This window comes from Thermobia domestica, chromosome 11, assembly GCF_964235325.1.
Source record: "Thermobia domestica chromosome 11, izTheDome1.hap1.1, whole genome shotgun sequence".
Taxonomy (NCBI): Eukaryota; Metazoa; Arthropoda; class Insecta; order Zygentoma; family Lepismatidae; genus Thermobia; species Thermobia domestica.
In genome coordinates, this window is record NC_137464.1 from 178,757,617 (window position 1) to 178,781,562 (window position 23,946).

General features: G+C 36.6%; 1 long non-coding RNA gene across 2 annotated transcripts; it reads left to right on the forward strand.

The window, feature by feature from the left end:
* Nucleotides 1–10,889: 10,889 nt before the first annotated feature.
* LOC145663713 (uncharacterized) lies at nt 10,890–23,340 on the forward strand. 2 transcript variants are annotated; one of them, XR_014127243.1, is made up of 3 exons: nt 10,890–10,964; nt 12,982–13,138; nt 23,105–23,340. It is a non-coding gene; the product is annotated as an uncharacterized LOC145663713 (long non-coding RNA). The 2 variants fall into 2 exon arrangements; XR_014127242.1 differs by lacking the exon at nt 10,890–10,964 and adding an exon at nt 11,060–11,381.
* The last annotated feature ends 606 nt before the right edge of the window (nt 23,341–23,946 follow it).

Below are 23,946 nucleotides of genomic sequence, written 5' to 3' on the forward strand. Positions count from 1 at the left end.
GGCAGACCGGTATTACTCTAACACACACACATCTACACATAGCCATATACACGTACGACACCACTTCCAAGCACGCATACACATGTACATACGTATGAATATATTAAACTACACACACCTCCAGTTACACCACTAATACTCTCACCGCACATACACATACATATATATATATATATATATATATATATATATATATATATATATATATATATATATAGATAGATAGATAGATAGATAGATATAGAGAGAGAGATACATTTTGGCGCGAGAGACCCGAGTTCGATTCCCGGCGAGAGCATATATGGTTCGAATTTCATGTTAAGCTGCAGGTTCACGTTTCATATAGCCTCAATGCTGAAAGGATCGCTAAACTCAAAATATCTAACAGACATACACACTTGATCCGCGGCACCCAAATTCATTATGTCATTCCTAGACAACTACATTCACTGACAGAAATCAAAAATCGTAGAAGATACTTGTTAACTGAATCTTAATGACATCCAAATAAAGTATCCTGATTTTTTGATGAGTGTACCTTACAGTTTCTTGCCATTAATTTTCGAACATAAATATCATTTTATCGTGTCTACAAGTAGTTATTACTCTTTACAAATCTACTTCTGATAGTTTTCCACTCGATTCATAACATTCCTAAAACTGTACAACGACACGGTTTAATTTACATAACAGAGAGAAATGATGTAAATTATTCTTCACTTCCACCCACCAAATCAGTGGCGGCGGTTGGACGTTAAAAGTGAGGGGGCAAGACATGATCTGAATATTTGTATATAAATGTTAGTTTTCCTGGTTGTTTCTAACATTTTGTTTGACGAAAGGTTGTATAACTAATAGGATACTATATTTTCAGTTAAAATACCGTATATCGTATATAATAGTTTATTAAGTAAATTGAGAAGAACAACGCAAGTAGATGCTAGCCCTTTGTACTCTTAAACAACGAAAGTGTAAGAAGAGATTTGATTCCTTGCTCATGAACATCTTAAAATTCTGTCTGGAAAATTGTGTGATCAGATTATTTAATAAATTTGCAAAACAAATAAATAGAAAGGATAATATTAATCAGAGTAATGAATAATGATGCTTGTTTTGCAAAAGTTATATTGAAACTGAGGATTAATGAAAAACTTAATATTTAATTCCACACATGATATTAAATGTATGTTATTACTCTTAGAAAATGAAAGACAGTAAATACTACAAGCATATGCTACGACATTTAAAGAAATATTTGCTTTTGCAACTTCTTGAAATATGTTCGTTGCCATTAGGTGCAGATTTCACTTTCTTGGAACACATCAAAACACAACAATACTTACAATCCACACTTCAGTTATACAAAATAAACTTAAAACCTAGAATTATGTTCAATTTACTAAATTTTATTGTATATACACTCGTACATCCTTAAACACAACACTTCACTCGTATATTACACTACAAAACAATGGAAAAGGTAGAAGTTGTTTCTTATCACGCTCTTTTTAATCGATATTCCTTACTTTAGAAAGAAGAAAAGACATTTTAGGAACTGTCAATTTTTGTGCAATTAAAGAATAACTTGTGAAATAGGCCCTACTTTTTTGCATAATGTTCTTTCGATTAGCTTCAAAGCGGCTCACTAACATATCGAGCCCTTGTAAGAAGAAATGAAAGTATGCTGAAATTGTGCTCCAATAGGTTATTTTTTGGGGTTATTTTCTGTGGCGATTAAAACGCAATTACTGTAGCTTTCTTTACTCCACGGGAAGACAACCAATACGTATTCACGCAACAGCAAATATTATATGGCAGCATTTTTTCCTATTAATCAGTAACACATACAAAATCGTTACATTTCCAAATGAAACTATATACATTAATTGGTTACTTCAAAAAAGTGCGGGGGCAACTGCCCCCCTTTGCCCCCCCTAATCGCCGCCCATGCACCAAATCCCACAAACCATAATTTAAATCGTAGCCTACTTTTGGGTCTAATCGGAAACATAGTGACAGCCATAATTCCGGTCTTCACCAAACTTTCTCTGTTATTCCTGTCATTATGTTTCTAATGTGCATTTGTCCCCCTTCTATTTCTATTGTACACTTCATCTTCCCTATAATGGTTTTCTTCGTATCTCCCTACGATTTTCACTGCTAGTCTTCTTTCGTTTCACGTTCTTCGAAACTTCTTTTTCCATTATTTATTTTCCAGCCCTTTTTATCCTCAAGTTTTAATCATACTTTGCTTTTAATAATAATCATTGATTTCTACAGCTGTTTATCAAATTTTCTTCCCACTCTTCGTTCATTGTCAATATTGTGTTCTTTTCTAGCTATTCGTCTCCTTTACTCTGACATTTACCATAAATTAAAAGTCTTATTGGAAATAAAACATTGACGATATGATCAAATGCACATTGATACACTTCAATATTATACAGGTAGAGCTTATTTCTAAATTTTTACAACTGGTATGTTTTTATTATTTTTACTTTTAAATTTATTACCAGTACGCCGTACCGATTCATACTGACCCAGTTCGATTAATGCCTCAATCATCTCATAATTCTGACTTCATATGTTTCTACACATCTACTTATTTACTACGCATATTGACACATGTTTCATGAACAAACGTACATCTCAAGTTTTCTTATCTTTTTTCTTATTTAGTAACTCATAATATATGAAATATGGATTCATAGCTTAACAAGGTATCGGAGTCACATGATCTCCCACCGATAGTAGAACCAGGGTCTCTCGCACCACACACAAAAATATTATTCATACACAAACACGTTTTTCAAGTTTTTTTTAGTTTAACGTACCACGATTATGCAGCGAAGCTAAGGGAGACGATGATGATAATGGTGGAATGTCTAAAGTGAGAGAAAACGAAAAAAAACGAGAAAACCCATGCACACGGTGTTTGTCCAGCACAGAATTTACTTGTCGGGATTTGGAATTGAATCAGGAACCCCATGCACCAGAGGGAAGCGCTCTACCACTGAGCCACAGCTCTCTATTTTTAAAACATACATTTACACAAATATACTACACTGACATTTCCAACTGCGCGCACTCTAGCTCTTTAAATCGTAAGTAAGAGGGAATACCCAAACCAACCAGAATTGCAACACAATACGCACGCGTTTTATAGTTACGGAATGCACGTCACTAACCAAGTGACGTCACCTCTGTGTGGAGTTAGAATTTTTTATCATTGGTGCTGCTTTGTATGTGCTCCTGCTCTTAGCGTCCAAAGATTATTGTGATTTATGACTACGAGGAATGAAAAGAGTACATGCTATTTTACTTTTCGTTGGAGAAAACTTCATCTTTAAATAAATCACAAGTTTGCAAGTGTTACCCGCTTCAAAAATTAACATTTCAACTGAAGATTTGCCACAACTTGAGCTCTTTCGGTGCCTATATGAGCACCAGGGCCCAACTGTGGCTGACTCCCGTTCTATTCCACAATCTTATAAAATTAGCTGGTAGGTACTCCATGGCAAATGTGCTCAGTGGTCTTTTGACTATCTTCATTAATAGCCTGTCGATTGTTTCATCTTTTTCTCATTTCAGCACGACCAGGCAGTTGTAGGTACGCGGTTTGTTCAAAACGTATCTGACTTACATTCATTATGTGTTCAGGATAGTCCTCTCAAACGCATTTACTTCCTTTAATTCTGTCCTTCCATCTGTACAATTTTGCCTCTATCTCCTTCAAAGTTTATATATTCAGCTTTCTTCCTACTGATTTTTAATTTTCTGTTCCCCAAGGCCTTCTCCACTTTTCTAGTTTCTTTCTCTTGGTATTACACAAAACAATATCGTCTACAAACAGCATACACCATTGTGATGAGTCTGTAATACTCTCAAATAGGACATCCCTAACTAGATTGTATATATATGAGCTCAATGAAGATCCTTGATGTAATTCGGCTCTGACAGGTACCCAGTCCATGTAGGTTACAATGCTCTTGACCCTTGTTCTAGCCTCTTCACATATATCTTAGCGAGGCGAACATATTTTCCTAGTACACCTCTACTTCTTATGCATCTTCAGATCTGTTGACGTAGTACTCTGTCCAGGTACTCTGGCGTAGTACGTGACGTAGAACTTTCTTGAGGTCGATAAATACAACATATGTTTCCTTCTTCTTTTCTTGGTATTTTCCCGTCGTTTGTCTAATTCCAATAATCGCATCTGTTGTTACCCCGACCTGGCATGAATCCGAAATTCCAATTGTTCTTCCTCTATTGATGTCCTCTCGCGAAGCCATTTCTCAATTAATTTTTCTCAAATCTGTATTGTATGAGACATTAGCTTAGTCCCTCCATTATTATTGCAATCTTGAATATCACCATTCTCCTAAAATATTAGTATTATTATACTATATCTGCATTCTTTGGCAAATACTGCTTGCATCAAATTTAACAATAGATCTATTCCTTTTTCCCCGAATCATTTCTATAATTCCACAGGTATTTCATCCGGACCAGTTGCATTGCCTTTTTTCATTTTGCATACCGCTAATATTTCTTCTTTCTTTATGTTATTTGCTTTGATACCCGTTCTCCAAGATAACTTTCATTTTATTTTCATTTAAGAGCTTTCTATAGTAATTTCCAATTACACATCGACTTAATTCACCACTCAATACAATTCCTATCTCATTTTTACTTTGTTGATTTGCTCCATTATACGGTAGTTTATATCCACTTCCTAGGTTCTTTGCTTTATTTCCTTCCCATTTTGTTTTCTGAACACAGTGCATTTATCTTCTTCTTGCCATTAGATCTTCAACTTCATTTCTTTTCCGGTCATTCATCTCACATTTAAGGTTTCAAATCGTATCTGGACTAGCTTTTTCAACTGAATTCTCCCGTTACTCAGTAACTTTCACTCATTTTCCACAACGGGCAGGCGAGGCCTTTTTCCAATCCAAGATTAAAGCGTACCATAATATTTTAGTTTTGCAAGAGTTGTTATTTATTTATTTATACAGTTGAATGCACTTCCTGACGCTGACCGTCACTATTTATCCGGACTTCAGACCGGCACTGGATTTTACTAGCTTGCACTCCCAGTGTTTGATTTTAGTACTCTCCATGAATTCATCCATTCAACGATGGATTTCACGACTTCATAGATCTTCCGCTGTCTAAAAGCGCACAACACTCCTTTGCTCCTCTTTCGACACCTCCACGCTTGCTGCTCGGTTTTCATAATTTCTCATTACTTGCTGGACACGTAGCGCCATTTAGCGAATGAAACGCAGGCGAATCATTTTCAAACACCAGCAACTACATTTCTGGTTCGTCTCCGTATTTCTAAATACCATAGTTTTTGTGCAATATCTTCTGCCTCATTATTTATTCACTGCTCCTTATACAGTTGCTTATGCAAAAAAAAAAAAAAAAAAAAAAAAAAAAAAAAAAAAAAAAAAGTTTGGTACCTTTTGTATAAACTACGTATTCAATTAACATAGTGCAATTTTTCAAAGGAGAAAAGCACCCTAAAGTCGTGATTTACTTAAAACATTACCTTAAATGCTTATCGAGGCATAACTAGTTTTTCCTAACAAAAACAATTTCAGACATTCTCTTTATTCCTTGTTGTCATGCATCACAATAATCGCAGAACATTACGAGTAGGAGGACACACAATGCAGTATCAAGAAGGAACCACTTCACAAAGATTGACGCCACTCATGACATTGACGCGGGAACTCCAAGCTACCAATGTCTAGTGGCAGATTCCGTAACTACAAAACGTATCCATATTGTGTTGTAATTCCGGTTACTTTTGTGTACCCTCTCCTATTGCTGATTGTTATATGTACAATTACACTTCCACAACACCATACCTTACCTGTCTCTCCATATGTTATGTATGTTTCTTCATAGCTTATGGCATATTCATTAGCACCCTAACACTTGGTCTGATGTCTACATTTTCATCTGACCCGATGTCCTATGGCCCAGATGTCTCTCCTGAAGTTTTTGTGCTCCTTTGTCTGTCTTCCCCCTATCCAGCCATTCTTTCAGCCATCCCATTGAAGCTGCTGGTTGAAAAGTCTTAAGTTGGCTTATTTTCTGAAAAGAAAAGTCATTAACAGAAGAATATAGTGAAGACTTAAGATGGAGAATGCCCTTCTACCAAGAAGTTATGCTAGAAGGTATTCAGGATACGTAATTTAATGGCTGCTGAATGAAGCTGAAGAAAATAATTAATATCTGTATTGGTTGTGAGATGATGATTAAACGAGAGGGAAAAGGGAAATACCAGTGAAGGAAGACTTGTATCCGTCAATTGAATGAACAAGAAGAACAGAAGACAGAAGTTAATGTTGGATATTTCTATTTGCTTGTCAAAGACATTAGCTGTGGTAACATATATGCTTGTGTTTTGTGAATAAATGTAAATCTTTGCCTTCAATTCATTGAGTTTTTTGTGTATATCTTCTATCTATTTATCTATTCTATTCTATATAAAACTACATGAACTGACATAAATGAAAGAGGTACTTCTGGTTGACGTGGAAAGTTGAAATTTGGCATAGTTGCAGCTTTCTGGGACTAACCCACAGGAAAATTACCGAAAGTGGATATTTTTAATTTTTAGGGAGTGTAAGGAGGGATTAAGAATTTCCCCATGTTATTTAAATGGGTCTTTTTTGGACCTATAATCTCATGTTTTAGGTACTTAGAATTAAAATAAAACCTTGAAATTCGGTACACTCTTAAAAATTCAGGTGGTTTCACAGAAAATTTACCGTAAAGTGTACAGGTCTTTTACCAGAATGGATTTTTCAGGTAAAACTTCGGTATTTTAGAGCAGTGTATCCATCATTTGGCAAACGCTCTTTTCTGCTGTTTAAAGTTGTTAACATATTTTGAAAATAGAATGGATTTTAAGCTACACGAAAGAAAATAACTTTAAAAAATGTTTATTATTTCTTCTGGCTTAAACGAAAATAATTTGAAGAATTATTAAATACTTTTAGATTTCGTGGTTGGAGGCACTGTTTTATAACAAGTGAAGGCGTTATCGCAAATGAAAGCGTGTTGCCGCAAACGTAAGAAAAAATATTTCTCAAGAAGGCATACGAGTCATCCATTGCGTACTTCTCTTTTGACAGTAAACGGATTTAACCGGCGGAAAAGGAGTGCTTGTTGGAGTTTGTTCGTGTGCGGTTAGATTTTCCCTTTCGTGATAGTGATCCTGCGAGTGCTGAATTTTTGACCTCGTGTTTTCTATACATTGGTGTCCTTTGTATCTGTGACTTGTGTTCGCTTGTCAGTTTTTTGTGTAGTGTTCCTATCTACTCTCTATATTCCTGTTTTCCGCCTTGATTGCGGCAACTTCCGACGATTCTGTGCCTAACCAGGCCACTTTGACGACGACTACTTCTACTTCTTCTAATGCTATGGTGATCGATTCTACAGATAATCATTCAACTTTTGCACCTGCTGTTCCTAATAATGTTTATGCAGCTTATCATTTGGACCCTTATATTGTTCATGTCACGGATTCCGGCAGTATTGGTAGACAACATTCTATGAAATTGAGTCGTTTATTACATACACATGGTGTTGCAGATGTATTAGATTTGAAACAAGTAGGTCGTAGCTTACTTAAAGTTTATTTTCGTACTGGTTCTGCAGCGAACCAATTCCTTACAAATCCGTTATTACAGGCAAATAACTGGAAAGCCTCTGTGCCTAACTATCAAGGTGTTATCCGTAATGTGGACCCGTCTCTCAATGAAGCCGATCTTCTGTCACATATAAAAAGTTCCGCTAAAATAACGCACGTGAGACGCATATTTCGTACCAATTCTTCTCCTGTTCCGAGTTCTCAACCCCCCCCTCTGCAGCGGTCGAGGGGGCTCCATCCCCCGTGCTACCTCCCCAACCCCCGTATACATCCTCTCCGAAAACACCTACTAGTATAGTTGTTTTAACCTTCAATACAAATATTCTGCCCGACTATTGTACCCTTTTTTACATCCGCCTGCCAGTGGCCATATATCTCAACTGAAACAATGTTATAAATGCTTCCATTTTGGTCATTATTCTCAAAATTGTAAAGGGCGCCCCCATTGCGCCAGTTGTGGCTTAGAAGGGCATACTTCATCTGTCTTAGTACTTTCCATTCACCTTTTCGAGTATCCTCTTTCTCTTCCTCTTCTCTTACCAAACTGAGGGGCATTCAACCCCATTTCTCCAGTGCTCTTAAGACTATCCTTCAAGTTCTGGAAACACGTCCGACACAGTTTACCTCCCACGAATTGAATACCTGTTTACAAGTCCTGAAATCCCTACCTTCACTTCCATTATGTAACTCTTAACTGTATCCCTTCCCTCCATACTCCAATGGAACTTGCGTAGTTGCACTCACAAGATTTATGCTCTCCAAAAACTCTATACCTACTTTCACCCTGATATTATATTCCTACAGGAAACATGGCTTAAAACTCCTTCTCCCCGTCTCCTTTCTAATTATAATTGGCTTCATGAACTTCGTGCTGATGGCTACGGTGGTAGTTCCATCGGAATCCGTAAATCGCTTCCGTATTTTCTCCTTCCCACCCCCTTTCAACACTCCGAGATACATTGTCAGGCTGTTCGAGTTGGTTCTGTTACCTTCATCAATATGTATGTATCTCCTCATCTTCATCTGCTAGCCTCTGACTAGATCTCTCTTTTTCAATCTTTACCCTTTCCGTGGTATATGGGTGGTGACCTTAATTGTAATCATTCCCTCTGGAGGGCTACATTCGCCAATACGGCCGGTAATGAATTTTATGATGCTTATTTTCATTCCTCTTGTTATCTTCTAAATGATAGCACCCCTACTCGTATTCCCGTTCTTCCGAATCTCCTTCGGCTCCTGATCTGTCTCTCTGCTCTCCCTCTCTCAGTCAACTCCTCCGTTGGGAAGTCTTCGCTGACGCTTTCGGCAGTGATCATTTCCCACTTCTTATCCATGCCTCCTCCCACCACCCTCCTTCTCCGTCTTTGTCTTCGGCTTTACCTCCCTCTCCTCCCTCATTTACTCGCCTATCCACCTCTTTAGACTGGGCTTACTATCAAACTATCCTCCAACATTTCCCATCAGCACCGCCTTCCACCTCTTCCCACGACCAAGCAATCCATTTTCGCCATAAAATTGCTATCAGCACCCGCCAATTTATTCGTGTCATACATAATTTACTCATTAATCGTACTGTTTACATCTGCATTGGTCACCAGTATACTTCCTCCAGACTTACTTCTCAAGGCCTCCTCAAGGTTCTATTTCAGCCCCCCTTTTATTCAATTTATATATCGCTCGTCAAATCCGTCATCTTGGTACTACTGTTCGTGTTTTGTGCTTTGCAGATGATATTGTCGTGTATACTCCGACCTCTTCTCCTTCCTTAGCCTCAAACCTTCTTACTACGGCTCTCACATCCTTCGCCCTTTGGTGTGATAAATATAATTTTTCAGTTAACTGGACTAAAACACACCTTGTGAAGTTTACCCGGAAACGTTCTACTTCCCCTCTCCAATTAGTCATCCGTGGAGTTTCAATACCTCACGTCACATCTGTTAAATATTTGGGCATGTACTTGGATTCCTCTTTGCGTTGGACTCCTCACTTTCGATACCTACAAACTAAAACTGGCCGTTATATTCATCTTCTCCGAATAATCAGTAACCTCCGTTGGAGTGTTGACATTCGTCACCTTCTTACCCTATTCCGTCAAGCTTACCTCCCTATGATTACCTATGGCATATTCCTCCTTTCCCCGAAACCTGTCAAACGTATTAAAACCATCCAATCCCTTCAATATCGCACCCTTTGTCGTTCCCTCTTCCTCCCTCCCACTACTGCCGCCGCAGCTCTATTTACGGAAGCACGTGTTCCTCCTCTAACAATATATGTTAAATTCCTCAGTGATACCTTCTGCTTTTCTCGCTTTCCCAGTACCTCCACTGTTTTCCTCCCCAAACTCCAATTATTATCATACCTACATACATCATCTCATCATCGTCCCTATCATTCCTCCCTTCTCTTTATTTATTACAGTTATACCACTCTCCCCTCTCCTTCCCCTACTTTCTCGATCTCGGACTCCTTTGCCTTATTTGTATGATTATTTTCTTTCACCCTTAGATCTCAATATCGAACTTCCCCCTTACCCTCCCTCTTCGATTAGTCTCCAATATCCCAGCATTTACGTTTCGCTTTTCCATTCCTGGCTTTCTCACTTCCCCTCCAACACCCGCTATCTATATACAGATGGCTCTAAATCACGTGACTGTGTCGGTTCGGGTTTCTACGATTCTTTTCTCAATCAACATTTCAGTTACAAATTGCCCTCTTCTACTACTATCTTTCAAGCAGAAGCTTACTCTGTAGCTGCTGGCCTCCGTCACTCTCTTCAACATTCTTATGCTATAGTATGTCTTGTTACTGATTCCAAATCCCTTCTTTTCACATTACAATCATACCCTTGGACTTCTAATACTGACCGTATTATTTTAGAGATCAAATTGGTAGCTCTACGTACCACTTATGTTTTTTCTACTTTCTTTTTATCAGTGAAAAGTCACATGGGTGTCGTGGACAATGAATCAGCAGACCGCGCTGCACGTGTTGGCAGTTTGTTTAGTCACCCGATTTCTCTCAAACTCACCCCCTCCTCTTACCGCTCCCATTCCCTCTCATCATCTACAGCGTTGGAAACATTATAACTCCCAAAGACATACAGCTAATTGGTACTGGCATCACCCTTCCCCTCTCCCCTCCCCTCCTTGGTTTCTTTCCACCTCCCTCTCCACCTTTCAAATTCGTATCTTACTCCAACTCCGTCTTCATGTCGCACCTACTCCCGTTCGCCTCTATCGCCTCCGTCAACGTCCCTCACACCGCTGTGACTATGGAGCGAACCTTGGTACAGGTAATCATTTGGTTTTTTCATGTCCTCTCTACTCCCTCTATCGTTCCTAGTTCTACTCTCTCTTGTATGCAACTTATGGTTCGGGGCCTTTTGACTTGGATTCTATTCTATTCACGGCGCCGATGTCTCTTCTCAAATTTTTCTCTTTTATCTCTCTAAAAATCGCATGTTTCCTTGTAGTTCATAGTGCTCTCTTTTGCCATCGTGATCTCTTAAATTTCAGAGTTTATTCTCTACCCTATTTGACCTACCTTACTTTTTTGTTGTTACTTCTGTAAATTGCCGATAGGTCTTATTCAAGACGGTGGCAACATATCTGCGTCATATTTGACGCAACAGCAGTGAAGTGAAGTGAAGAAAGCATACGATAAGTCTGTTTTTATAAGAAGAAGAACTACACGTACGTGAAGATTATAGGTAAGTACATTTGTTATTATGCATATAGTATACATGAAGCTGCATCAGTTCCCGAAGGAGCAGGACGCTCATACTTTTAGGGATTATTCATTGAGTATGTACGAACTTACAAAGGGGGTAACAAAGAGACTTTTATTTACATATCGACTGATACGAAAATAAAAAAGAACGTACCTGTACTTTATATCTGCATGTGTAATGCCCTTGTACTTTATCTATGACTGTGTGTGTGTGTGTGGGTGGAGATTTAACGCATATCGCATGTCTTGTGCACATGGATACTTCTTACTATTGCACTACGTAGAAAATTTATGGTATTTCATGTAGAAGTGGTAATAGAACACAGAAGAAACGCAGATCAGGGGGTTCTCATATACTTATAAGGTGTATTGCTTATAATTGTGGATTGAAGTTTCTTTAACTATTTCATTATCATCTTTTGTGTAAAGTTTTAACCAGTGAAACACCTTGGTTTCCGCATCCGAAGTTTGATCCCCTGTTCCGTGTACAAATAATGAAGTGATGTTCAAGTCACATGTTACGCAATACCACATAAGAAAAAGTATATTCGGAAAATATTCTAGTTCAAGTAGTAGTGTTTATCGTCAATTTTTGTGCAAGAAAGAAAATTGGGCCTTTGTACCGTAGAGTAATTCGAGGCTTAAAACTGTTAAAATGTTGTCATTTACCACGAAATTCACTGTCACAACCATAGGAATTGTTTCTCAACAATTCCTCGGTGCACTTTAAGAGACCTTCACCGTTTTGCGTGTAAATACTGCGTCCGGAAATATGCCATAAAAACACAACCAACCTGTTTTAGATTACCACAAAAACACGAATACTATCTAGTCGAGCCAGAACAGAAGAGTCCGAACGATAGCGAGTGGTGCGTCCGTAGGGAGCAAGCCCGTCACAGATAATAGGTATGTGCGAAAACGAGGATGTTGCTGAAAACACTACGTTAAATTACATTAGTTTCTTTATATCATTCACTGGGATGACTTAGGTTTACGGTTTGTACAATTCAGACACTGCATTTAGGAAACTGGTTTGGGGTAGCTTTTAGTTTCTCTCCCAGTCTTACATATATAAGATCTCCAGTATTACTTAATTCACAAAATATAGCCGAGCAATCGTAGGGGGCTTAAAAGCCCCGCAAGGCTAATTGTTTTCTACCTTTATCACAATTTAGACAAAAACAAGGTACTCAATTCTGGAACCATGAAACGAATTGCTGAGATTCTAAATATCATCCCTGGTTTGTGGCAGAGGTCTTGAATAAGTACTCTGATAAATAACATTCGTGTGCTCACTTTTTTTCGCACCATTATTGAATATTTGAATATAACTTTTCACATCATACATTCTTATAAAACTCGAAATCGAAATGCCACATCGAACTGCTATCATTGAATACAGGATACCAATTTCCTTATTAAGCCCTAATGTCTGACTCAGCATGCCCTCACTCAAAATAGTACCAACAACACGCAGCTTTCCACATTTGAAAATATTACATTAAACTAGTTTATTTGGAATTTCACGCAATAAATATCCATTTCTTTCCTGTAAATTTTACGTATTTTTCATATTTCAGGTCCTACACTTCGGCACTTAACTTGGAGTTTAATGTGGAGAGTTTGTTATATGTTTTAACAAGTAAATAAGAATAGTGGAGATCGGAGTATAATTTCGCTTTCGTGCCTTCCTTTAACATTTGATTAGGAAAAAGAAAAAGAAAAAGAAAAAAGTGGGTAAGTAAACATACGTTTTTGTTTTATGAGGAGGTTCTAATTTAATACACTGGTTTGCTGAACATTCAAAATTTATCGGACATATTGAGTTGCTGGCCATGTCATACTATTTTCGTTCGCTTTGTATAACAATTTTTTTATTTTTATAGTTACCATTGCAATTTAGTCTTTTAAGGATTTATGGTAACTTTTGTTACCATAGTGTAGTGATGTCTTTTACCGCTCATTTAGGTACTATAACAGGTATTTAAACCGGATTTTTTTATTGGTTAAGTCAAGCATGGATCAAAGAACACCCCAGATGCATTTTGGAACCGGATGGTCAACTTAGCGCTGCCAAGTGGGCGCGGAGGGGCGTGACTTTTTTCTTAAGGCAAATTTGACAAAATTTTCACCCCCTTAGTTTTAAAGATACCAGGTTGAAATTTTGCATACGTATTGTGTGCACCTTTGAGAGGTCCCTAGTCAACCCTGGTCCGAGAGGCGTAACTATTCCGAAGAGGTGATTTTTTTCAGAAAAATTCCTTTTCTCCCGGAATTTTTCGGTTCAATTGTATGATACGAACATGTGAGTGGTACCGTTCATATGAATAACATATGAGTCACCGTTTTCGAAATGACCACCAAGACATGCCTGTATCAGATAAAATATCCAGTACCACTAAATGAAGAGAATAAAACTCCTGTAGGAAATTACAGAAGGTATTTATCACTCCACGGCTCCAGAATGATGCAACAGAGGAAAGGACGATTAAAGTAAAAGTGACATAATGCAAAGGAAGAAATTTAATTCTTAGAAAATTATCCTTCTGACCTCCCTCCGTAAGTGGGCGAAGCAGGAATGAGAACCCCTGTTTTACTTGTTATAGGTATGGCTCGTCTGAAACATTTGTATGTACAAGTGACTGGTGCTGTAATGAATAAAAATAAGGTGAAATTCGGTTTGAAGAGTAACACCTATTTGTGTTGCAAAGTGTAATTTGATGGGAAAAAAGGAGCAACTGAAATGCGAAGCAAAGATTTTAACTTTTAAACGCCCGTTGATGTAGGTGCTACGTCAAGGCTTTAAACCTCAATAGTCACACTTTATACCTCTTTATTAAGATAGAAAGATAATTTTGGTATCAAAGTATTTCTGAAAGAAGAAGGTTTCTGCCAAATATGCATTTTATGTATGTGGAGGCTACCAGGGCAGAGGGGGAAGGATAAAGTTCGTTTTTTTTTTTTCATCAGGTTTTTAGGGCCATTCCTTCCCTAGGGATACACTCACAAAAATTGGTATGTGAAGCAATAAAGCAAAACTGAGATTCTAATCTGCAATTCACCATTTCTTTCTGCTTCACTCACTCAAGGAGGAAGGTTAGAGCGATAATTTTCTAGGAACTAGATTTCTCCCTTTACATTATGGCACTTTTACTCTAATTATCTTTACCTCTGTTGCAGCATTCTCGAGGCGTAGAATGATAAGTACCCTATGTGATTTCTTATTCGAAATTTTGTTCTGTTCATTTATCTTTAACTGTTTTCATCCTATGGGCACTGGACGTTTTATCTGATACAGGTACCATGTCTTGGTGGTCATTTTGAAAATGGTGACTTATACGAAAAATATGTTGGCACAGAACTCTTTAGTTTCTAAAGATCTATCGAACGAGGTATCAATCGACCCATGTTTCCATTTAACATCTTGAAGTTACACTCTCCCATGAAGGGTGGGCCTGGTTTCACCATTCGATGTTCCTCTTGACATTTCCCATTTTAGTTTCTGTTTGGTTCATTTATGCTCAAACATTTTAATATTAGTGGTACTTGATGTTTTATCTGATACAGGCAACATGTTTTGGCGGCCACTTTGAATATGGTGACCAATATGAACAATCTTTCGTCATAACGCTTTTTAGTTTGTAAAGATCTATCGAACGAGGTATCACTCGCCTCATGTTTCTATTTAAAATTTTAAGGTGGGGTCCTGAGCGCCATGAAGGGCGGCCCGGGTGGGCACCCCAACACCACCATTTCATGTGCCCCATGGCATTTCCTATTTAAGCTTTTGTTCAGTTCATTTATGTTCAATCGTCTTCAACCTACGCCTACGGTACTTCCGCAGCAATTTTTATAGAGTCAGTTGGTGAGTACTCGAATTTTATGCTCGTAGCCGGACTTCCTCTATAAAAATTGTTATGTGAGTACCGCATGATTTTGAAACATGGGTATTTGGATAGGGCACATAATAGTTCCTAAGTGAAGTCTTGATACGACTATGGTAGGTCCCGTAGTTTTGGAGCTATGAACCTTTAAAGTTCATTTTTTCATGTTTTCGGTAGCCTGTAACTCCGAAAGGAAGCATTTGTGCACCCAGGTTGGTCTATACTTTTTGTCTTACCTTGATGTCAGGAATCACCTCCCAAACATTGTCGGTGTTCTTCTGAAACACCCTGTAATATATATATATATATATATATATATATATATATATATATATATATATATATATATATATATATATATATATATATATATGGGTTACGTTCAGACTTTCAAAATTTTTTCCCACCCTTAGTTTTCAAGATACAAGATTGAAATTTTACACACGTATTGTATACAGAACTGCGTATTTTTAAAATATTTTCCGATTCCTACCTGAACTCAAGCCCGGGCCATAGGGGCGCAAACATTTAAAAAAAATTTAAAAAAACTCCTTGTCTTTCCTGATTTTCCCGTTTCTGGTTTATATTACAGACAAGCGAGTGGTACGTTGAAAAAGATGCTGTATTTTGAGAAAAAAAAAAAAGGATGAACCTTGATCCTACGATAAATAGTAAGGAAGCAGTAGCTGTTTCACTGAAAGTCTAAAACTTACCTCAAAAAGTAGAAATCCTAACTTTCTTATCTTATGTAAAATTTTTCATGGTTATTTTCAATGTTCCGAATAATTGCCTCGTAAATTTTGCATGGCATAATTTATTAATATATTGACAACCTCCCTGGTTCGTTTCTAGTTTGGGGATGTTACAAGTGAACGCAGAGAAGTTACCTTCCACTCACCATCTGAAATGAGTGGGAATTCGATGTATAACTAAGAGAGAGGTAATATTTCTGCTCATGTTAATGTGGGGATTTATGTGTCTAAATAACAACTCCAAATTCCGAGAATAGACTTAATACTGTATTTACTTAAGCTTGTGTAAGAGTGTGTCAGGTGTTGTGTATAAATTCGGGTTAGAAATGCCAGTTCTAACACTGCATATCCAAACATTGAGCCTTCGACAAATGTTTAAGAAAGTAGCACATACCTCTGGATGTCCGGTTCTGCCTCTCCTGGAAATGCTGGTCCAATAGGCTCCTCCCAATTGCCAAGCCACAGGCTGGATAGTAACTCGCTGGCAGGTCACTCCAAAGGATGGAACGGAGTTAAGATCTGAGAACGGTCTGCGATGTAATTTGGTTACGCCGTAGTAATTCGAACGGTCGGCATAATAATATTTCCTCGGTACTACACAATAAACTTTCTAAGTTCGTTTAGCGAAACATTGACTCGCTCAAATTAAAGAACAGTACCGTTGTCCTATCATAATCAGAAATCTGTTTTTAGAAATTCAACTAGTTCTAACTTTAGTTTCGTTCTCCGGTTCGTCGTCGTTGTTCCGTCTCTCCTTCACTCTCCGTCTCTCTGTCTCTCCCTCTGTGACCTCTCGTCCTCTGGTTTTTATTGGACTTCCTGCAACCTGGAATTTGCCGCTTCTTCAGAGGCGTGTGCTCTTTCTCATCTAGGAAATGAAACGGTTTCCTTATTGTGGCCGACGACTGGCAATCCTTGGAATGCCCAGACTCACGATTCCTGGCAATTCTAACATACCCGAGAAGAGTGTCTTGTGTTCACAAGCATCTTACAAATTTACTTACATCAAATTCTACCAATTCTTTCCAATCATACATTAATTAAATTCTGATTCCAATTTCCTGTAATTAAAATAATTTGCTAGTCAAGGCGTACTACATACCAACATTACATAATTGTTTCTACACTAGAGAGCAATGTCCATCGTTTATGTAATTTGTTTTCGTGTATTATTATTTCCTGATACTTTACTGTTTTCTATGATTCTAATAATCAAAATCTAAATCTTTATTAAAATACGATCGACTGAAAATAACACATAAAATAATAAAATATACAGGCTCTGCCACAATATGTATTACTCCTCAATCCTTATTCTTAAGCTTAGTGTAAGTTCCAGTGATTGCCTGGTAGTGTTTATTCTGAATATAACTCTTGAACTTTGACAAATATTTTTTTTATAAAATAAGAGGCTTTTTTTTAAAATATCCGTATCTTTGGATTTATAAGGAATATTTTTTAAAATCGTGAAATACTGAAAATTCTCATAGCTATAATATGGAAAACTTGGCAATTCATCTATAAAAGTGAATATTTACATCTCATAATGAACTGAACTGCATCTTTGATAACTTTTTTTTTTTTTTTATTTCCTTATTACGAAACAGTGGCATGGCCTGTCTCCTTGACAGCTGTTACCATTTAATTACTCTATGTCAACATAAAACTTCGCTTTACTAATTGCTACATTATGATCCACTTGTCATCATTACGGTCTGTACGCTGTAAGTTGAAATCGTTCCTAATTGAGAGCTGTAGTGACATCTTTTTACATATTTTCTTTAATTTTGCCCACAAAACATCACACACTACATGCTATATTTTAATGATTTACTTATTTATGCACTTATTCAGCGGTCGAAGTGGATGCGGTGATATGCCATACAATCTCTGGTTTTGCAATGATCAAGACATACCGTCACTGGAATGTGGGTGCTATAATATACCTTTAATAAATCAATTTTTGTACACAGTAATTGACAAATTTCTTTCCACGTTAAAGATTTTATTTCTTACGTAAAAATAATTTCTAAATTGGCAACATCAACATTTTCATACCTTTTCCCTATCTTCTGTTTTTAAAATGAGGTGTCGACTAAGACGTTCAAACCTTGCTCCTACGCCTGAACTCGCGTTTGTAATGTTGGGGGATCACATGACAGAAAGAAGTCACTCATGGGCCGAATCCAAACAAAAGGCAGTGTATGAGGCGTCTCGTTTAAACTGAAATCGGAAAATATTGTTATGAGTTCGCCGGGACTACTTTTGTCTATGGCGGCCGTGGTAGCTCAGTGGTAGAGCGTTCACCTCTGGTGCTTGGGTCCTGTGTTCGATCCCAACCCCCGCCAAGTGAACTTTGTGGTAAACAAACACCGTGTGCGTGGGTTTCCTCGGTGTTCTCCCGTTTCCTCTCACTTTGTTCATTCCACCATTTCATTCATTACTCATCATCACCGTCTCCTTTAGCCTAACCGGCATAACCATGGAACGTAAAACTCAAAGATTTTATTTTTCTTTTGTCTATGGTAAAGAAATACATAACTTAGTTCCGTATTTACGAGAAAGAAATAAAAATATAGTTTATTGAATCAAAAAAAATCTATTTTGCTTAAATGTTAGGTTATTGTTTGATGTGTCATGAATATTAAATTGATGAAGCTTATACACTTTCATTTAAATGTATTTTTGCGTCTTTTTAATAATTGGATAATAATCTTCCGGGGGTCTGGAATACGTCAGTCGAGTGGGAAGTTCGGGAGTTTACTCGCGGGAAATTGTTTAAAAATTGTTAATATAAAAAAATCCGTTTTAGAACATTTTCGTGTATAATTCTCTATGTATAATACAACATATAGGAATATTTTTTTATTATTCGCAAAATTATTATTCGCAAAACGTTGCAGGGGGTGGGCAAAGCCTCTCCATATCTCACCCCTAACTATGGAAAGTTATCCCATGATTTCGAGTCACTATGTAAATAGAAATGCAATATTTTATTCAACATGCCTTCATTGTATTTCAACATTTAGGTAGCCGGTATGTCGAGTCAAAATCGTATTAAAACATACCTCCTCTGCTTTTTTCCACTTCGAACACTGCACTTATTCAAACGGTTTAGCTATTATACATAACTTTGTGCTGAAGATAGAGCTGATATGTGCTGGGATATAAGATGAGACTAGCATCAAAATCTATTACTTCAACTATCATCTATCTTGATTCTATAGTGCTGCTTAGTGCATTTGAATAACTGACCCTGATTCAATGAGATAATTCAATTTTATAAGAAGAATGACATAACGTGAGTAGATTCCACTTGAAATTTTATGATTAGAAGGAATAAATATTGCAGAAAGTTACGAAATATAGGGCGTTCATTTATTATGTAGCCAAAATCCACTGGTGAAATCCTCACGCCTAAACAATAAAAAAGTCCAAATGAACATATGGGGAGAAACGAGTTTTTTTCAAAGTTACGAGATGCTGAAATCGAGAAAATTGTAGCTTTGAGGCTGCCTAGCCTCAAGGAGTGGAAGAGCGGAACCTATACCACAGACTCCTCTCTAAAATCCGTTGCGCCGATACATCCCAACTCTGAAACTTAGTTATTTACATAGACAGCATACTAGTTGCTCTAATATTTCTTTAACCGCCTTTGATATCTCTCATAGTTTTCGAGCTAGGCAGCCTCAAAGTTACAATTTTCTCGATTTCGGCATCTCCTAACTTTGAAACAACGCATTTTTCGCCATATGTTCATATGGACTTCTTTTGTTTAGGTGTGAGGATTTCACCAGTGGATTTTGGCTACATAATAAATGTATATATACGTATAATAAATTTTAATATCAAACAAAGACCTTCCACTTACCAGAATAATTAGCACGCTTTCCTTCTGCAGAATTCCTATGCAATAATTTCTCCATACTTCTGCCTATACTTTTATGAAATAAAGGATTTAAAAAAACTAAGTCGTTTGCTGGTAAATGAACAAGAAAGTAAATAATTAAATAAATAAAAATAAAAGAAATAAAAGTTACAAGCTAACTACCTTACAACTTTAACATGTAGGTAAAATTTTATAAGTTCTTGTAGTTTATCTTGGTAAGTTATTGCATCGAAATCTATATATAAGAATGAAAGTCACTATGTTTGTGACTTCCTCTTGAAACACCCGACTGATCTCAATCAAATTTTTAACATGGATCAGGTTCAGACCTCTGCTATATATATATATATATAACTTAACTCTTGAACCACGAGACCGATCTCGATCGATTTTGTCACATAGATGAGATTTGGGCCTGAGGTATTTTTTGTCATTTCACTTTGACGGTGCAACTTAGGGGAAAGTGAGGGCAGATAGAAAAGTAGATAAAAATGAAATAACTACCTTTGTCACTTAATAAGTCTTGAACCACCCGACCGGTCTCGATCAATTTCGCCACAGAAATGAGGTTCGGACCAGGGGTATTTTCTATCATTTCACTTTGACGGTCCAACTTAGGGGGAGGAGGAAGGGGAAACATTAAAATGATCGATAATGACCGATCTTAATGTCAAATCCATAGTTTTGGGTCGTTAAGATAAACAGTGATATTTCCGATTCCATTTAAATCCAAATTCAGACCCGCTACGTGGTGGGGAGGGAGGGGATATATTTTAAAAAATGATTGAAAATTACCGATATTAGTGTCAAATTCAGTTTTTTTTTTTTTTTTTTTGGTTCGTTGAGATAAACAGGCACACCGATGCCGTTTAAATCCTAATTCAGCCCTTTATATCCAAAATAAAACATATTCTCCTCGTGCGAAGAACGGGTATTCTGCTAGTTATGAATGTGTCTAGAAATAACGTTAAGTGAAAACAAACGTGTATTGTACCATTCAACACATAGACTTCATTGTTGATGTTCTGGATGACAGTTATTCAAAGTGTACATGTATTAACAATGAATTCTTCATAGGATGACAGAAAGGAATGTATGGGAGACCCGTGTTCGATTCCCGGCGGGAGCTCATGTGGCTCGGATTTCACGTTAATCAGTGACTCCACGTCTCATATAGCCTCGCTGCTGAAAAGGGACGTTAAACTCAAAATCAACTCAACTCAGAAAGTAATATAGCCACTGAGGTCAAAGAGTATTCCAGAAACAATATAGTTGATGATTAGACACTTTCAGGCTTGTCACGAAAACACAGGTCAATGATATTAGAGTTCTACACAGAACGAATTCATTAATTATGACGAATGTTTATGAATAATTTTCTGTAAGCATGAGCAATCCTAAAATGAATCTTGACAAAGGAACTAGAACAAAAGATGAGACACAATAATAAACTGTCATTTGCAGCACAAACTGAATGCTACAGTACAGGTTTATTTTCACACAATTTTATTTCCCCACACATTTATAATTTTGGAAGACTTGCAAAAACTTACCAAAACTAAATCTGAAACAACGTACTGAAAATTAACCTACAGGCTAAAGAGAGTATAGTTAGTTTATTTTTATTTATTTATTTTATTTTATTTTAACCAGCAAATAACTTAGTTTAAAAATCCATTACTTTACAGAATCGCAGGTAGCACATGGATAAATTGTTCTATTGAAAACCTAGTTAGTGCTTTGGTAAAACAACTGTTAAAAGTATATATATATATATATATATATATATATATATATATATATATATATATATATATATATATATATATATATATATATATATATATATATATATATATATACAACAGGATTAGTATGAGAAAGATAGAAGAATGAAGTATTAGTTTTTGGAGACTTATGGCAAGGCAATCAGCAATAGAAAATACATTGAATTCATCACGTTATTCAGAAGAGGAAGATTGGAAAAGTTTAATAATAATGGTTCCTTGAATGTGTTTGTTTTATTAAAAGGAAAAAAGAAAGGGATTTAAAGAGTGCACCTTTTATTACTGATAATAACAAGTTACTTCTACATATTTCTGTTACTAGAAGGAACGTTTTTAAATTGATATTTCTGTATTTCAACAATGGATATCATGTTACGTGGTGTTTTAATGAAGATGGGAGTTCCTATTGAAAATTTCGGCAACTACTATATGACTGACGTATACCAAGATTAATCCAAGTTAACGTTTCTCTTTCTATTGCATTAGCTACTTGACCATAAGAACTAAGTTTCCATATCTTGTGCCGAACACTTATGGTGAGTAGATCCTGATACATTGTGAGTGTGGAGATGGATGATTGCAATTTCTAAGAACAATCCACTTAAACGATCGGCGATTTACGGAGGCCAAAATATAAGGTCAGCCTTTTGTGGTCCTCCCTGTTTTTGTGGTCGGGAACGTTCCATCACAGTTCTACTACACTGCAACAACCGACGTAACTGAGTCTGCTTTTAATAATAGGTTAATTCTCCTGAACCAGTTACACATCTTTGGCATCCAACAAGTTTACCACGTTGGACGTTCGTGAAATGCATGGTTCTGCTTTTCGGCTCTCTCGCCCATTTGGTATCGGTATGATTATGAACGCTGTCTTACCAATGTATTCTAGACGTAGATGGATCAATTTTGTAACTGAAAAACACACTTCTTGAATTTGATACCACTATTAGGTGAAATCTCTAGTAATAATGATAATACACTATTTCTTATTACCTTTTACATTGCGAAATTATTAATTGCTTTCCGCAAATCCAAGTCTGTTTTGGAGACTATATTTATGTGTTAATTATTATCTTAATCCACAGTTCTTATACGAGTGAAATAGTGCCAAATGCAAATGGCTAGTGTTAAAAAACAAAGCTCAAGTAAATTTATAAAATAGTCAATGCAAATTTATCTGAATAACTCATAGTATTTTTATGGAACTGGGAAGAGTTTGTCTAAAAGAATCGATGAGAAAAGGAAGTTGTAATGATACTTATGATAAGAGAAACACCATTAAGCATGATATTGCGCCGAAATTTATACAACTCAATTTACAACTTGAAATAACAAAAATAGGTTTTCTTTATTTTTCTCCAGCTTAAAAATATATTTGTTTCTGATTTTAGGTGTTTTGGAGTTAATCCATAAATTGAATCCAAAGCGAGAGAAGATACAACAACATGATGCATCCAAGGATTAGCAATCTTTTTCTTTCATGGAGGATTATCAACGGATGGAATATTGATCTTCCCCTTCATGAAAGAAATCGGTGTTATAAAAATTTAATATACACGAAGATTACACTCATGCATATCATTTCTTTTTTGTTTCATGTGCTATGGTTTCAAAATTAAATATGATGAGAAACGTCAAAAATATATTGTTTTCATTTTTTACTTAAACCTCTTGATTTATATTTAAATTTTTCAGTATTTCTTTCCAGTAGCATCATTTCTGTTTTTGCCAGGGGCAGGGAGAAGACTGTGCATCGATATACGAGTTTTATGTTTTGTATTAGTATCTTAATATACAATTTCTTGAAAAACATGTGATTCTGATACCCAGGCGGACATTGCCCTTCTTGTCCTTCCCACTGGTTTTATTATTGTTAAAAAGAAAAAGTGTCGTGAATACATACACGATATACAAGCGACCGTATATTTCTGAATTCAAGACTAGGTTTTTTGCTGCAATTTCGTGCCCAAAAATATTGAGTCGTCTTGCTTTTGCGACATATGATGTAGAGTTTTCTTCACTGAACAGAACTACCAGATTCCATTAAATGCTAACTTGATCCACTTCCTTACCTACTGCTTTAGCCGTGAACGTTTGCAGATTCACTGCTGAGTCATTATTTGGGAAGGCAGGGGGCAATTGCATTCCCTTAATTTGAGAAATACTTGCTTTTTAATAAGTTGTGTACTAATATTCTAATAAAAAATGAAACTCTTATGCCAATGGACAATCT